Genomic DNA, 19,029 nt, shown 5'->3' with positions numbered 1-19,029 from the left:
CCTGCTCAACTTTTTACACTTCTTCTTCATCTTCCTATTCTTCTTCTGCCACAGTCCTAGGTGGAGCATAGTGTTATCATGGACAATCTTGTCTACCTTGCTCTGCTCTTTGAGTGTTTCGTTTTCCTGTTTGATGTGCCTATTTAAGACTTCCAATTCAAACACTTCCTGTTTTAAAGACTGTACTTGTGCATCAAGTGGCAAGGTGGTGCTTGGTCCTGCAGCTGATTGTTCCAAGGACTCTAAGTAGTTATATGCTTCTTGCTGGGTGGAATCTACCTCAGGTGTTTTTCTCGGCCTGAACTCAAATTCTGGTGAAGGAGGACTGCTTTCTCTTTCCGGCTGAAAAGGGCTTTCCTCACGTGGAGGACTTGGCTCAATACTTGGCTGAGTTGGGGATTTCTCAAGTGTCTCTTTATCTAAATCAATAAAATGAGACTGTTTTTCTTTGGTTTTATTCCCCTTCCCTTTTAGCCTAGTGCTCCTTCTTAGGTAGGAACTAGTACTTTTCTCTTGTGCAGCTTGTTTTCCTCTTTGCTTTTTCTTGGTTATGGCAGCAGCTTGAAGATCTATTAACCTCTCTGACAGAGGTTGATAATCTTCTTCTACGGATTTTTCAGGTGATGGATAGGTTTCTTGAATGGTTATCTTGCCTTTGTCCTTCTTCTGTTTCTTGTTTTTAGTTCCCTCCTCTTCTTCTTTCTGAATAGTTTCTTGAATATCTACTGTAGGAGGGTCTTGGACTGTAATATTCTTTTCTTTTCTCCTACTTCTCTTTGGAATTTTTGGGGAACTGCTTGTAGAGGCTTCAGTCAGTTCTTGGAAGTGATTTCTTGTCAAAAACTTTTCCCAAGTATCCTTAGTGTTTTTCAACTGCTCTTCAATAAGGATTTTTATGAACCCGTGATGGTAAAGATGGGGTTCAATATTACCTACGTGTTTTTGAACAGTAAAGCACATTTTCTTCAAGCTTGATAACAGAAAATAAGGCAAGTTAAGGGTACAACCCTCCATGAAATTCATCATTATCCTGGCATGATACATATACATGGTACCAAAACGACCCTCGCATGTGATAAATTTCTGGACAAGTAATAACAGCGTGGACCATTCTTCTTTTATTGCATGCACAGGAATTCCTTTGGTAAATACAGAGGTATCCATACCTGGGTTTTTGAGCATTGTTTTCCATATTTGATCTTCTACACCTCTGTTCTTGAACCACCTTTCACCTTCTTGTGGAAGACTTGTTGCAGCTGCTATTGTGGCCTTGGTCACTGTAAATTTTAGGTCTCCAACCTCCGTTGTTTGTCCATTGAAGGACCTGGCAAAAGATTTAGTCACTTCTTTATTATAGCCCGTGAACTTTTGAATGAATTTCAGCCACCTTGCTTTCTTCAACGACTCCTTCATTTGAGGATAACCCTCCAGATATTTCGGGCCTTCTGGTTCAACTCTTAGCAGTTTTCCCATTCTCGGCTTCAAATTCCGACTGGAAATTCTACTGCGTATGACAGTTCAGGAAAAAAAACGGCTGATTACGAGATTCTTAGGGTAACTGGAGTGGCCGTAATCAAAGTTCGGAATGTATGTGGTGACTGTGGCCAGGATTTGGAGCAGGCTGTAGTGAACGCAGCGGAAATGGAGAACAGGGAATGGTATGAGCACCGAGGTAAGCAACAGTCACGAGTTTAGCATCGAATGCATGCGGGAGTGAAGTGATAAATGGGCAGAATAACGGCGGAGTCCTTTTGGATCGGCTGGCTTGCGTACACGTCTCAGCGGACGGTGCGGGAATTATGGTGAAGGAGAGCCGTAGTTCAGTAGGTCACGCGGCCAATAAATGGAAGAGCAGTCCATAAATTTAGAATGATCATGGAACCGTTAGAAATGAATAGGGTGTGTGGAATGACGTCGGTGGAAGAGGAGTGGTATGGGGCTTGTTGAATCAAATCATTGCATTTAGTGGAACTTGCCATGGTTTAAATAACTATGCATAATAATGACATTGAATTGTTATTTGGTAGAGATTTTTGATCATACCTTTGGAAGTTTATCATTTCTTTGATTAAAGCTTCTAACCCATGGTTGTTCTTTGATCTTGAAGATGCCCCATGTCTTTGCTGCACTTGGTGATGATGACACTAACCTTTGACTGTGATTTTTTTTTTTTTTGGAAAACAGAGTGATGTCGGTTGTGGAGACAGAGTGATGCTGGCTGCGGAAATCGTTTCTGGCTGCGGAAACTGGTTCTAGTTGCGGAAACGGTTTCCAGCTGCGGAAACTAAGACAACACCCCTTTAACTGCACAAAGATAGTTAGAGAAGAACCAACTGAATAAAATAGTCCTGAGAGGGACTTTTATTGATGGAATGAGATGAAATGAGTGGAATGAGATGGAAATAAAGTGGAGTGAAGTGGAATGGAGATGAAAATTAGATGGAGGTGAAATGAAATGACAAGTGAAGTGGAGTGAAGATGGAAAGGGAGAGAGATTTTTTTGGAAAATATAGAGTGTCAGGTGCCCCTGATTTTCACTCTACATTTTCTGTATAAGACTGCCAATCTATGATTGGTTTTTAGGCTTATACAAAAGTTTTTTTTTTTTTTTCAACTGAAAGAAACAAAGACTAGGCTGATGGAGGAGAAGGATTCCTCTCCACCAGCTTCATTGCAGAATTTTCTTGAAACATTTTGACAAAGTCCTCTTTTGAGAGTGGCTTGTGATAAATTTTCAATCTGTAGCCATTCACAATGAGAGGAGTTTGAAACTCATCAATGGTCTTGACTCGAACTGCTCCATTGCTAAAGACTTCATCAATCTCATATGGTCCAAGCCAATAAGTCTGAAATTTTCCTTTGAAGTCTTTAAACTTGGAATCAAACAGTAACGCCCAATCTCCCTTTTGAAACTTTCTCTCTTTGATATATCTGTCATGCCACTTAGTTCTTTGGTGATGAACTAGATCAGTCCTTAAAATTGCATCTTGTCTTATTTCATCTAGCTCATTCAGCTGCTCCATTCTATGCTTTTTGGCTTCTGATAGATTCATCCCCAACTGAACTGCCATCTTGAAGGTCTTGACTTGAAACGCAATGGGGAGCAGGACTTCTTTCCCATAAACAAGTCCATAGGGAGAATGTCCTGTTGTGTTCCTCCATGTAGTTCTGTAGGCCCATAAGGCTTCAGGAAGCCTTTCTACCAAATCTCTCCTGTGGAGATGAACAGTTTTGGTGATGATGCTCTCAAGAACTTTGTTTGTAGATTCCACTTGACCATTTTCTTGCGGATGGTAAGGAGTAGATTTTCTGTGCTTGATTTTGTATTCTTCCATCAGCTTCTCCATTAAGTTAGATGTAAATTGACTTCCCTGATCTATCACAATTTCTCTTGGGACACCAAAACGAGTAAAAATATCCTCAAAAAGAAATTGAACAACTGAATTTTCAGTGGCAGAAGTCAATGCCTTGGCTTCTACCCATTTAGTAACATAATCAGTGCAAACCAATATATACTTCTTTTGTTTAGATGGTGGATTAATAGGTCCAATGAAATCTAAAGCCCATTTTTCAAAGGGTTCGATGAGTACCTGTGGCTGTAATGGCATTTCATTTGAAAGAGTTGGTCTCCCAACTCTTTGGCAGCTGTCACACCTTCTAACATATTGTTTTGCATCCTTGAAGAGAGAAGGCCAATAATATCCTAAAGAAAGGATTTTATAGGCCGTCCTCTTGTCAGCAGAGTGTCCACCGCACAGTTCATCATGACATGCCTTAAGGATGTCAGGCATTTCATCTTCCCGAACACATCTTCTGATCACACAATCTAGCCATGTTTTAAACAATTCATTAGAAATCCATGAATAATTTGAACTCTCCTGAATGATTTTCCTTTTCTCATTAGGAAATAAGTGTGGAGGTAGCTTCCCTGTAACCAAATAGTTAGCAATATCTGCATACCAAGGAGTTTTAGTAGTTACTGCAAACAAATATTCATCTGGAAACTTATCCTCTACAGGAGAATCTTCATTAGTATTTTGGATTCTAGACAAGAAATCAGCTACTGTATTCTGTTTCCCTAGTCTATCTAACACAGTAATATTGAATTCTTGTAAAAGTAAAAGCCATCTTGTAACTCTGCCATTAGTAACAGGTTTGTTCATGAGATATCTAATTGCAGAATGATCAGTATGAAAAAAAGTTTCATAGCCTGTTATATAATGTCTAAACTTGTTGATTGCATGAACAACAGCTAAGAACTCTTTTTCAGTCACAGTATAATTTAACTCAGTAGGAGTCAAAATTTTACTGGTGTAGTAAATGGCATAAGGAACTAAATCCTTTTGACCCAACATAGCTCCTAGAGCTGTATCTGAAGCATCTGTAGAAATATGGAAAGGAAGTTTCCAATTTGGCCCTCTCAAAATGGGTGCTTCAGATATTCTTGTTTTCAAAGTTTCAAATGCAGATTGACAGTCAGGTTCCCACTTGAATTCATATTCTTTTGTAAGTAATTTGAAGAGTGGAGATGCTATTTTGGTGAAGTTTTCAATAAACCTTCTATAATATCCAGTAAATCCAAGAAAACTTCTAACATCTTTTTGACAATTTGGAATAGGTAACTTGGAGATGACTTCAACTTTTGATCTATCAACTTTAATCCCATCTCCCGAAATATGATGTCCTAAAACAATCCCTTCAGTAAACATCATAAAACATTTTTCATGACTTAATGAAAGATTTGTTTCTTTACATCTTATAAGGACTTTTTCCAAATTTTCTAATGCCTCTTCAAATGAATTACCATAAACTGTAAAATCATCCATATAGACCTCTACACAATCATGAATTAGATCAGAAAAGATTCCTAGTACTGCCCTTTGAAATGTTGCGGGTGCATTACATAATCCAAAAGGAAGTACTCGGTAAGAAAAAGTTCCCCATGGACAGGTAAATGTGGTCTTGTCCTGATCTTCAGGTGCTACCTGAATTTGATTGTAACCACTAAAACCATCCAAAAATGAGAAATAATTTTTGCCTGCTAAAGTATCTAATACTTGATCAATAAAGGGTAAAGGAAAGTGATCCTTCAAGGTTGCTTTGTTCAATTCTCTGTAATCAATGCAAACCCTCCATTTACCATTCTTTTTAGGTACTATAACCAAAGGAGAAACCCACCGGCTATCTGAAATGGGGTAAATGAAGTTTACATTAAGTAACTTTTGGAGCTCTTCTTTCACTATCTCCCTAAGGTTTGGATTCATCCTTCTTTGAGGTTGTCTGATTGGTCTACTGTTTTCCTCAATGTAGATGTGATGAATGCAAGTCTTAGGATCAATACCTTTCATATCGGTATACTCCCATGCAAATGCAGTAGAATGTTTTTGCAAGATTTTGGTTAGCTCCTCCTGTTGTGATTTTTCCAAGTTTCTGTTGATATTCAATGTTTTTCCTGGAAAAATCTCAATGGCAGAACTACCAAACTCTTCCATAGAGAAAAGAGACATTTGTCTAGATGATAGACACTCAATGTCAGAATCCAACTGAAATTGTGTGTGGTCATATTCTGAAGATGGTTCAAAGTTTTCTAATGTGTTCAGAATTTGACTATCTTCACTGATCTCAGAAATGGTAAAGACAGGTTGTATAGTATCTTCATCATCAACCCACTCATTATATCCTATTTCTGTAATTGCTTTTGCTGGAGGATACAGATTGAACTTCTTTGTCGAATTACCATCAGAAATATACATATCCCCAGACCTACAACTTATGAAAGCATCAGCTGTGGCTAGCCAAGGTCTTCCTAAAATAAGAGGATGTCCTCCTAGATTACTCTTGGGAGTTAAAATCATGAAATCGACTGGATATTCCCAAGAATATAAGGAGACTGGAATGTCTTCTAATACACCATCTGGTTTAATAATTGATCGATCTGCAAGTTGCAATAAAGTAGGTGTAAAAAGAAGATTAGGAAGTTTTAGCTGTTCCATAGTCTGTCTACTCATGATGTTGATAGCAGCCCCTAAATCAATCAAAGTATTTGGTATTTCTACCCCATTGATATGTGTTTTGACAATTGGACTACCGGGATCTACATATTTCTGCATAGTAATTTTTCCCATCATGATATCTGCAATTTTCCCTACCAGGTGGATTCTTCTGGTATCTCTTGGTTTCCTTCCTGGTCTTTTGAGACTCAACTCCTTTATTGTTTTTGCTAGAATAGGAATCTCTTTAATGGCTTGTAACAAGGGAATCTTGATACAGACATTCTTCAATTCATCTAGAAAATTATAGTCAGGCAACCAAATTTGTTTTTCCACTCCTTTATCAATTTGTAATCTTTCAGGAAAAGGAGGTGTGGATAAAGATGCAGGTTGCTCAACTATGGGAGTTGTGGGGGTTAATTCTTTTTCTTTTTCTTTTTGAGCGTTTGGGTTTTGAAGAGATGCTTCAGAACCCTTATTGGCTTCAAGAGACTCTTCCTCAAAAATGCTTTGCTTTTGAGCATTTATAGAAGGCTTATCTAGGACTCTACCTGATCTGAGTTGTACTTCATTGAGAGGAACAATCATATAGGTAGGAAATTGTTGACCTTCCATCATGTAAGCATTTTGAGGGTTTTTATTATTAGGGTTTGGCAATGGCTGAGAAGGAAGTTGATTTGACTTCTGTTGGAATGGAAGCAAGAGTTGAGAATTTGGATTCTGTTGAGAAGGTTGTTGTTGTGTAAATGGCAATGATAGTTGTGGATTTTGATTTGGAAGTTGTGGAGCTTGTTGGTTTTGAAAAGATGGGGGATATTGGTAAAATTGAGCAAATCTCCCATAAGGATTTTGCATACCCTGTACCCATGATTGAAAAGGATTTTGAGGTTGGGACCAAGGTTGTTGCCAAGTATTCCAATTTGGTGAGGGTTGAAAATTCATAGAGTTGTTAAACCCTTGATTTTGTTGCCCCTGCCAAGGTCTCCTTGCAACAAAACAGAGAGATTCGAGTGTATTTGGATCTTCTTGAAAGACAGCGTTGAGCCCAGGAATTGAAGGACAATCCTTGGTCTCATGATTCTCTGAACAAATTACACATGTTTCTACAACTTTTTCATCCAAGGGACATTCCCTTAGAGCATGTTTCTTCCTACACTTTGGGCAAAATATGGCCAAAGCCTCAGCTTCTGCTTTCTGTTTATTGTGAATCTTAAGGGTGTCTAGTTGCTCACTAAGACTCCCTAAGATGTCAGTTTTGAATTCATCAAGCATGTTGCCAATCTCAGCCCTACTTACTGATCCAGTTGCAGATTTATTTGCTCTGATGAGAGAAGGATCTCTAGGCCCTTTTTGAGTTTTAGATTTCCCCCTTGAGAGATGGACACATAGCTCTGCTATATCATTGAGTGAAAGTTGAGATATATCTCCCTTCCCCATCATGTTCAAAATATCTATCCATTCATCTCTAATGGCTTTTAATAGAAGGGCTTTCAAGGTCTCCTCATCTAATTTATTCATTTTTGCTCTTTTCAGGTTGTATTGAAATCTTTCAAGTAAATCCTCCAAGTTTTCATCTTCTCTTTGCATCATTTTGAATACCTCATCCTTGTGATTAGTGGGCATACAATAGTCCAGGTACCTATCCAAAAATGTTTGTTTCATATCATTCCAAGACCTAATGGATTGAGTGAGTAATCCCATGAACCATTTCAAAGATGCTCCTTTCAATGTTGAAGGAAACAGTTTGAGTTTTTGAGAGTCTTCCAGATAATCATAAGTTCGACACACGACTTCAAACTCAAATAGAAATGTTTCAGGGTCCTCATTCCTTAACCCATGGAAGTTTGGGAGGACAAATGGTGAGATTTTTTCATGGTGGCTCGGGAGTCCTCATCGACTATAGGAAATCTGAATGAGTTATCTCCATCCCTATTTCCCCCAATGTTACCTCTACCTCCTCCATTGTTTCCTCCTCCTCCTCCTCCTCTACCTCTACCTCTACCAAATCCAGTTGCTCCTTCCTCTGTCATGGTAGTTTCCCTGGAGACTTCAGAGTCTTCTGGTTCTTCTACTAAGGGTGAACGAGAAGGAATTTCTCCCTCTTCTTCTTCAGATGACTCTACTTCTTCAATTACAATTTGTCTCTCTGTAGAAGGAAGGAAAGGATCTCTTTCTAATTCAGATTCGATGGAAGGTATGGGAGAGTCGACTCCTGCTTCTTGAATTCCAGGAATCCTAGGGCTAGGAGTGGAAGTTGGAGATGATGGAGGCGTCTCTTGTCTATTCCTTGAAGTAGATGGACTTGTAAAAATCGAACTCTTGGCTCTAGATAAAAACCTTCCCCTAGAATATCTTGCTCTATGCATGTCATTTTTTATTTTTCTTCAAGTTGGGGTAATAATTCGCTTTCTGATCTTCTAGGTCACTCAAGGTGCAAGAAGAGAGCATACTCAAGAAACTATTAAACCAATAACTTTCTCTTTTCTGATCCTCCAGATCACACTAAGTGCAAGAGGAGAGCATACTTTGAGAGGTTATCAATTTTCCTTCCTTGAAATTTTCTTTTTTTTTTTTAAGAATTTGGCTACCTAATTTCACTTCCCCGGCAATGGCGCCAAAATGTTTGGTCAATTTAGTGTGATCTAAATTGCTATTTATAATGTCAACCCGGGGTTCGTAAACTGACGAAGTGAAGTGTACTATATGTACTAGATAACCATTTCCTTAATCTTTTGTCGTTTTTCACTTTTTTAAGTTTGTTTTTGGATTTATCTTTCCCTAATGTGAGATGATGAAAATGTAATAAAGCAAGTGAAATATGGATGATTATGGTGATTTCTAAAACTTAAAAGAAAGCAAGCTTTAAAATGACTGAAATGAATTCAATTCTTAAAAAGAAATAAAGACATCAAACAATGAACTATGACATCGGCCCAGTATCTTTGTTGCTGAATGAAAGTGAAAGTGAAATCTACACTAAATGAAAAGTAAGAACAACTAGTCCACACTATTTCAACTCTTCAACTCAATCTTCCTTGTGAAAAGATATCATGAAATGTTAAGCAATGTGGAATCTAAAAGAAGTTAAACTGCATAAAAGAAACTAATCACACTACTTTAACTTTCTTGACCTTTTGCCTTTCAGCTTAATTTACCCTGTGAGGAACAGTCATGAACAAGTCAAGCAATGTGAGATCTAAAGCAAACTAAATCAAGCTATAATGAGTGATATTCTGATCCCTAATACAGTTATTTGATTATAGAAAGGAACCATTAACAGATGAATAGCATGATATCTAAGAACAGAAAATAAATGTACTACTCAAAGAAATGACAGTACTTGAAAATCAAACTTCAGAAAACAAGAGTCAACGACAAAGACAAGATGATCTCGTATGCCAATAGTTATGGAAAGAAAAGGTGAAAAATTGCCCTGGGCTGCCTAAGAACACCTGCAAAAACACTGATTAGTTGTAATCATAAAAGAGCAGCAACGAAAATGTAAATCAACAGAAATCAAAAGCTTTGTTATGTACAACTAATATACATGATGAAATAAAACGCAGAATTTAAATGACAACTATACAGCTAATATACATGAATAGAAATAAAGCAATGCAAAAGTTAAAAGACAACTGTACAAGGTCTCAGTAAGCAGGGTCCCTCTGCCACTTCAACCAATTCAACGAACAGCTACACGCGGAAGTTTAAACCAGTCTTCTCATATATTAAACAGCAACGTAAAAGTGCAGTGGGGAAATACAACAGTCTTCAAATTACATTAACAATGATTAACTTGTACAGCGTTCATGGACGCATTATTTATAAGGAAAGAAAGCTAAAACAGACTAACTAAATCTACGCTATTAACCACGCTGCCAGAGACATGTGAATCCTCCTCAGCCCGGATCTAGGTAACTGTCATCATGTTTATTAAATCCGAGAGGTATGGTTGTTGGATTTGCGCTGCCAGGATGTCTTCGTGGCTAAGGATTGTGCCACGTAGCTTCACGTGCTCAAAAACAGAGCTACACAGAGCCGTGCCACCGCTGAACACTTCCGTTGACTATCCTTTGCCCCTTGTTTGACCGCGGGCTTTTATGGCCGTGCCGGATGATCTGGAGGGACACGATCCATGTCCTTGACTCCTGTAACTTGCCCATGTGGCTCATTTCTTGAGAGGACACCTGTAGCATGGTGTTTGACAAAACAGCTGCGGAATCCTGTGCTGGCTGCAGAAACCTGGGTCAGCTGCGGAAACCTGTATCGGCTGCGGAAACTGAGAAGCTTCCGCAGCTGTCTGAGCAAAATTCTAAACCAAACAACAGTCATCAGCGTAGTTAGAAAACCATGTCAAAAGCTCGTTTTTAAACTAAAATACAATGATTTAATCAACTTGGTGGATAAAATGAGTGGAAAAGAAGGCTGAGAGGGTGTATGGGAAAGTGCAAGTTCGAGGCTCAACACACCATCTTTAAAATATATCATAGGAAGACCTGTCACCATATTTCCTTTACATAGATTTTGAAGGGAGGGATAGTTTAAGTGACCAAATCGCTCATGCCAAAGTTTGCTCACTTCATCATTATGAACAAAAAATACTAAGGGAAGAGTGGATGACCCAAAGTTGTTAAAATTAAACAACGTTGTAGAATCATCAGCAATGTGATTAGCTAAAATATGTCTAGGATCTCTTAGGTCCTTAATTACAACATCATGAGGTGAAAATTCAATGCTTTTACCTTCACCTGAATGAGTTATCTGATATACAGATAGAAGGTTATAGGATAGGGTAGGAACACATAATAAATCATTAAATTGACCATTTTCTAGATGAATATTTCTAGTCCCTACAACACTGAGAGATCTATCATCACCAACATATATATCTGTGGTGTTGCAATCATTTAAAGAAGAAAACATGGCTTTGCTTTTGGCCATGTGATAAGAAGTTCCAGAATCAATGAATCACTCATGAGAATGATAAGAAGAAGATACATTTAGTGCATAACTACAGCAAGATTCTTGACAACCACATGAAGAAAGTTTTATTCCTGAGGATGAAGTTGAAGTTGAAGAGTGCTCCAAATGGATGTTATACTTCTTCATTGCTGCTTCCAAGGCTTTCATCTTATTAAAGAATTTGGATTCTAATTGGCCATCATGACTACAAAATTTGAAATGTTTATGAGTCTTCTTCCCTTTGTTTTTAGTTTCCTTAACATTTTGTTGAGTTGATTTTTCATTCTGAGACTGAAATTGCTTAGGACCCTTGTTTGGTTTAGGACCATTTATTTTTGGATGTTTCTTCTTAGGATTATTTGAATTGGTTACTGTTGGGATGCTAAATCTTTCTTAGAAGAGTTTCCAGTATTAAGAAGACCAATATGTAAGAGTTTTTCTTGCTCTCTTATTAAAGAATCACAAAAGGCATCAAAAAAGGGGGACTTGTAGGCTTGTCCTTTAGAAATAAAGGCCTCTCTATTAGAATGGAAGGTGGAAACAAACATAGATTAGGCTGATCCTAACTTAGTAAGAATGGAATAGATAAGGCTACAATCTTCTTTCTTCACCTTGAAACCTTCCAAGAGAAGTCTAAGGGTCTTGAACTTGGACAAGAAAACTTCAATGGAAGAAAAATTATTGGGGTCCAATGTAAGCAACTCATTTTCAAGTTGATGGACTCTAATTTCATTTTTAATCCAAAAACATTACTGAGCTTTTTCATTGCTTCATCGAGGGTATCAATTTCTACGATATGGAATCTAAAGTTTAGAGAAATAGAAATCCCTATCAACCCACGTGCTTGATCTTTCATATTTTCCCATTTGGCTTGATTATCTTCATCTTGAGGTTTAGACTCTTGGCTTGAGGCTATTCTATAAAGACCTTTGCATCTAAGTAAATCCACCATGTAGGATAGCCATTGGAAGTAGTTGGTGCTATCAAGAATAACTAGGCATGGAATTTCCATTTTAAAAGAAACTAAATTTATATATTCTAAAACTAAATGTTCAAATGGAAATATCTCGAAAAATTATGCCGATTAAAAAAAATGGCTCTCAAAATGGCTTCCGGATGAAGAATTTACGGCTTTTCAAAGAAAAGTTGTTGAAAATGTCAACGAACCACGTGAATGTTGGGAAGTTGATGATAATGTTATATTTATATATAAAAAAAAAAAAATACCATTTCCAATCTTAATCTAATTAGCTCATTTTCAAAAAAATATTACTTTATGTGACCCACTTTTATAAATAATTGAAAGTCACTTTTATAATGGTATTTTATGAACTATACACTAAATTGTAACTTAAATAATAGATAAATTAACTCAACAAAAATAAAGACTTGAAACCAAGACCTCTATTCTCATAAAGTAACTTTATACCAAGTGAGGTAGTTTAAAAAGTTAGTAAATGTTGGAAAGGAGGAATTTTTTTTTTTTTGCTCACTAAAGATTTGGAGTGCTTGCTTACTTGAAAAACCCCTTTTTCCCTACAAAACAAAAAAAAAAAACAACCACACAAACCAAACAAACAAGAAAAAGTATCTAAGCCTTTACGACTTAAAGTTAGATTTCACCAGAAAATAGATATTTTCCTCAATCTTTCTGATTTTCAAAGATCACACAAAGGTGCGGTGGAAAAGAGCATATGCATGAGAAAAATCCTTTCTTTTTGTTTCTGGTTTACCCAAATCACACAGAGTCGTAGGGTAAAGAGCATATGCATAAATGAAAGGTATAGATCCAGTAATAAAAAAAATTATGGAGGACTATAAATAGAAATAAACAGAGAGATAAATAACTATAACTACAAATAAATATTGTATACCTCCAAATCTTAAAAATAACGTAGCTAGGGCTACTAGAAACCTTTTTTCATAAAGCGAAAAGGGTTCTTCACTAGAACATATGTTCCTAACACAATAGAGTAGCCTTCTTAGCCCGAAAGTGGTCAGAAACAGTAGATCTAGGAAACGATAGTCAGGTGCAGTTGTACTAGATTCGGATTTGAATCACCAACAGATGCAGCCCTCAAATAGCACTGATACCATGTAGGAATTTACAAGGTAAGTTCCTTAGATACAACACCAAAGGAAATCGCTCGCAAACAGAACACAAATTAGTACACCAATATTCTTGATGTGGTTAAAACCCTCAAATAGGGAAACAGTCCATGGCCTAAGCCAACTCGTCCACTTCAAGAAATTTATTAATGTAAAAGAAAGAAAATTTACATAAGCTTCTCTCATGAATGGTCACCTAACAAATGACCTTCCATGATCTTTAAATAGAGATCATGGACCAATCGGGTGTCAAGCCATGGATCAAGTGTTGGTAATACTGAGGAGAGAATAAATCGTCGAATCACTTCATGTCTAGAACATATCTTGACAGTCAGATTGTAAGTTACAAAAAATACATACTAAAGAAACACACTTTACCTAACTATACACTAGACCAAGTTATACTTAATTATTTCCTATGTGTCGGAATATCCTAACATGTATGGTTAATAATATCCATGCTAAAGTGGTGGTGAATATCCATGGTTAAAAATCTTGTTATATTGTAAGTATTACTCAATATTAAATGTAATCCTCCCTACCCTATTCTCTTGATTGACGCTATCATTTCCCCCATTGAAAGCACAACTATGTTTAGGTATCTAATGTATAAGAAGAAATTGTACAACATGGAAGCCAAATGGCTCCCAAAAATGCTTCTAACACTAGTCAAAACCACCTTCGGCTCAAGCGATGGTGGCATAAGTATGCCAAGTCTTGGCTCGACCATTGGGAGCTAAGGGAGGATACCCTCTTGGGAAATAAGGATAATATTAAAAACATCATTACTTCCAAATTTAAGGATAAGTTGTGGAGTGATAAGGAGTTAGATGGGAAAAGAAAGTTAAGGTACTATAAAGAGGTAATCAACCCCCTTCTTGCTCACTAGAATTAACTTTTTGTATTAACCAGTTCGAAGAAGCGAATGAATATTTCAAGGATCAAAACTAATTCTCATGAGCTCTTGAGTGAAACTAGGCATTGATATATTCCCAAGATTCCTTGGGACGAAAGAATATGCCTCTTTTGTGATACTAAGAAAGTTGAAGATGAAAAGAACCTTATATTGGATTGTTTGACCGTTACTCACATTCATTCTCATTTCCATAACATTTTCCCCACTACCAACATCCTTGACTTGCTGAGTTAGGAAAACTACAATGAACTTAGAACGCTTATTTCCCTTCTTTTTTATGACAAAAATAAAATATTAAATAGTCTCAACTAGGCACTTCTTTCTTAAGGTCCATCATCATAATAATTAAGTATGTTTGTGCTTATTAATGAATTTAAATATGGTTAGAAAACTATTTATTTAATCTATATGGTGAAATGGATGTTAATTTATAGCTACCAGGGAAAATTTTAGGGGTTAATATTCGCCCATGGGCTAATTTTCTATACTTTGTCCTAAAAAAAGATTCACTAATTTCTATCTTTTTGTAAAAATGATTTGCCCAAATTTTATAGAATGAAATTATTTTACCCTAAAAATCGCCAAAAAAATTATATATAGTCTATATAAAAATATTATAAATTTGAATATTTTTACAAAAATATCTCCAAACATTTAATAGATTTCATATTATGGACTAGTGGGATTCACCAAGGTTTCTAAACTTTAAGATAAATTTCCATCCTTAAAAGTTTCCCTAATAGCTACTATTTATATCTTATATGTTTTCATGGGACGAAGTGTAGATATATCTCAAAAGTGATTAATATTTTTTTGTTAAATTTAATAAAAAATGTTATAAAATTATATTCGAATAAAATATTTATAAAATATTTTTTTTTTCTTTTCTAACCACATGGTGAATTGGTAACTACCAACCCTAATCTATGGGAGACCAAGGATCAAACCTCATAGCTGCCACTATAACACCAAGAGCATAACCAACCACCTGCAAGTCGGGTATAATAAATTCCTATGATTTTAGCAAGAGCAGACTCACGGGAAAGGGGAATCCGCCCCTCTAGCTGCCACCGCAGCAGGTCATTGTACTCAATGAGATTTGAACTTCGGTCTACCCAGGCTTCGCCCATGTGACTTACCGTCTGGTTTTTGGGCATGTTGTATTGATGAGTCATGGTATTGTCCCATGTTATTGTAACAAATCCTATTTACAAGTTAATTATGTATATGGAAAAATGGATGTGAATATCCATGGTTAGACATATTGTCATATTGTAAATTTATGTGCTTATTAATTAAATTTAAATATGCTTACATAATAATTATTCTATTTTATAAGGTAAAATGGATGTTAACTTGTTGTTGCCACTTATATTTTTTTAATTTAATATGTATATTATGATTTTATTAATATAAAATTTATTCATAATTTTATTAATAAAAACAAAATTACAATGTAACAAATTTGAACGTTATTATTTTGATTACTTTTAACTTTTTATGGAAACTACAACATCACCCTTGGGCTCTATATTAATATTAACTGACATGTAAATGTTTACCAATTTATGTATTATAAATTGGACATATTAATATAAATTCAACATATTAAGTTGACATGTAAAAATGTTTACAAACTTTTTTACATTACATCTATAATGGGTTTTAGGGCGCCTTTTGGTGCAAATATTTCAATGTCAACTGCATATATATTATACTAGCCTATATCCATCTTACCTCTGGATATACCAATTGCCTAGAGGGATCAAATCTCTTTTCACTATAAAATATGTTTGCATCTCAAGATATTTGATCCCTCTTGGCTCTTGGTAGAGCGAGAGTCAAGATGGATCTAGGTTGTAGGTTATAGAAAAATGTGACTTAAGTTTTTTAAATTTAACAATAGATTGAATTTATAAACCAATATTGAATTAGTTAAATTGTAATTTTGAATAATTTATTATTAATAATATTTTATATTAAAAATTGAATGAGTTACACATTTTTGTCTTACTAAGAACTAACTAAATTATTTTACCTTTAATTATTTTCTTTTTGTGAGTATTGAAATATTTTATTGATTAAGTTAGATTGAATATCAATGAACTATTTAAGCAATAGAAAAATAATTATTGTAATTTTATAATCATAGTTTCAACCATACTAAACTTTGTAATTTATAAAAATATATTTTCATTTTTTTTTAAGTAAGTCATTTTGCATGCAATTTCATATATAAAAGTTTGATATAAGTTCACCAATACATAATCTATAATAAATATTATTTCATAAAAATAAACATCATGATGATAACCATCTAACAACCACAAACATCACCTAAGATACACATTTGAATTCACTACCATCATCTAATTATATACACCTCGAACACATATAAACATCATTAGCTAGGATACAAATCTAATAATCTAACAGGGCATCATCATCATGATCACATCTAAAAAAACACAAAAATTGTAATCTAACATCATCACCACACAGATCCTCAAATTAATATAAATCTCATGTCAAATAATTTCTATGACATACATATCTATCTGGAAGCACATCAAATGAACATATCTAACATGACCTAACAATATACACATCAATATCAACATATAAATTAAGTACATAAACATAAACAAAAAACTGCACCATATATATATATATATATATATATATATATATATATATATACACACACACACACACAAACAACTCAAATAGCCACATCAAGTCAAATAAGTGCAATCAAGTATCTAATAAAAAAACATGGTGGCAACCTGGTCTGCAATAGAAGACAATGGATGGTCAACTACTACTTGATCAACGTCCGTCGAACTCAACTGAGGTGGAGGAGGAGGTGGATGGTCTATAGTAGAAGATGATGGATGGTCAACTAGTGCCTCTACATGGTTTGGAAAACTCTGAGGTGGAGGAGGAGGAGGTTGGTTTATTATGTTAGGAAAAAAATAAGGCACATCCTCTAGCATCTCATCATCAGGCGACTGACAAGGACTACCAAAAGGATCACCGAAACCTTTACAACCATGCTCTGATGGGATGGTACTACCAGAAGCATTATGATCACCACCTTCATCATCATGATCATGATCATCACCGAGAACATCATCACCACCCTCATCTGATGTATCTGTCGCTACATGATGTCAGTCTACATCCCTCATCATTGTCAATGCCCTACTAGATTCAATGATATGTCGTATAAGAGAAATCATCCAACGAACATTGGTTTTGTGCTGATATCTCGAGGCCTTGCAGGGCAAACTCCCTCTCAAACCAAAAATTTCGCCAATCTGTCGTAGTTGTCCATTTGAAATCGCAAACCAGTCCTATGGCCTTGGACACCCATGCCCCTTTGAGGATGTGCCTCACCCTCTTGGGCCTCACCCACCTTCTCATATCCTCCATTTGGTAGTAGGGGATGAGGCATGTCCCCATCAAATGAGCCGATGTCTAAAAAATATACAGTACAAAGAAATAATTAGATAATTTCATTGAAAACTTTAATAAAACAAGTTAAAGAACATGCTAGAATAAATTTTATTCTAATTCATTAAAACAAGAAAATGAAACTAAAATAATTTAAAGAAAAAACTAATATTACCTTTGTCATCTGGAGGCTCAACCACTATGAAGAGGATGTTGGGACACCCTATCTAATCAATCCCCGGATATGGAATTGGAAATGTGATAAACACATGGTTGATCCAGGTGGATATTGGTGGCCACCTATGTATTCCACCTAGACCTCAAGTTGGTTTCATCCGTTTAATTGTTTATTTCAAAATTTACTATTTTTAGTAGTTTTTCAGGTCTTGAACTTCCAGAGAAGTTTTGAACCCCTAAACGAATTTTTTTTAGGTTTGTAACAAGCTTATAGATGTAGGCATGGGCCTACTACAAATCTTGTATTATGCACAAAGACCTTTCCAATAAGGTATTGTATGCGCCAAACAGAGACAATATGACCAAGTTATGACCCTCAGAAGTTGGGTGCCCAACTAACCCCAACAGGGCCTTGGTGTTCCATCTCCTAGGGTTAGGTTTTTGGTTGTTTAGGGTTTTCCCTTGCTATTCAATAATATATAGGCCCTTGAGCCTCATTGTAACACATATCAAAGGCATGTAGCCATCACATCTCTTCTCAAAGATAAGCTACCATTGCCCAAGCTAGTTTATTTCCATTTTGTTTGTAAGCATACTTCAATAATTTGATATTAATGAAATGAAGTGTTATTTCTGCAACATATTTGTATTTATGGTTATATCTATAATCTGTCATGTTTTTGTTTAAGTTCATATCAGTGGTATCAGAGCGGTCTACTCTTTCTCTTTTTTTTTTGTATGTCCCCAACGAGGTTAGAGTTTAAGGATTTAGGGCTTGAAATTGTTGAACCTTTGCAAAACTAGCTTCGCAAACCCGGACGGCCTCCCATGGTGAAATAAAAAGAAATATGAGCGGACAGGAGATCCTTCCAAAATATTTCTCGAGGAAGCCCTTGATTGGAAGAGGAATGCGATGATGGATAACTTTGCCCAGATCCCTCGACGACGACCCACATGCGACACATCTTCATCCAATAGCCACTCTGGAGGCACCACTCCTTTTAAGGTACAAGTGAAATGTAATATTCCCATATTTGAGGGTCAGATAGATGCAGACGTCGGATATAAATGGTTGAATATGTTAGAAGGATATTTTTCTGTTCATGACATTTCCAATCAGGAAAATATTACTTTTTCACTTCTCAAAGCCACCCCGCATGTCAAGGACTAGTGGGAAACAAAAGAACGAGACTTAATCCTCACTATTTTCACTTGCACCCACTTTGGATTCTTTCCGAGATACCATCAAGGAACAATATTACCCTGTCGGGCCCATGAATATAAATACATAAAGTGGACCACGCTACGGTAGGGAAGGGACCAATATGTGCAGGAGTTCACAACTTTTTTCCATACCCCCTGCACAAAGTTGGCTATCAAGTATTTTGAGCAGCATTTGGAACTCAATTATCGTGGCTA

Source organism: Pinus tabuliformis, chromosome 7 (assembly GCF_031772625.1).
Source record: "Pinus tabuliformis cultivar Carrire ecotype Pingquan chromosome 7, CPIR1, whole genome shotgun sequence".
Classification (NCBI taxonomy): domain Eukaryota; kingdom Viridiplantae; phylum Streptophyta; class Pinopsida; order Pinales; family Pinaceae; genus Pinus; species Pinus tabuliformis.
This window is presented reverse-complemented; position numbering follows the sequence as displayed.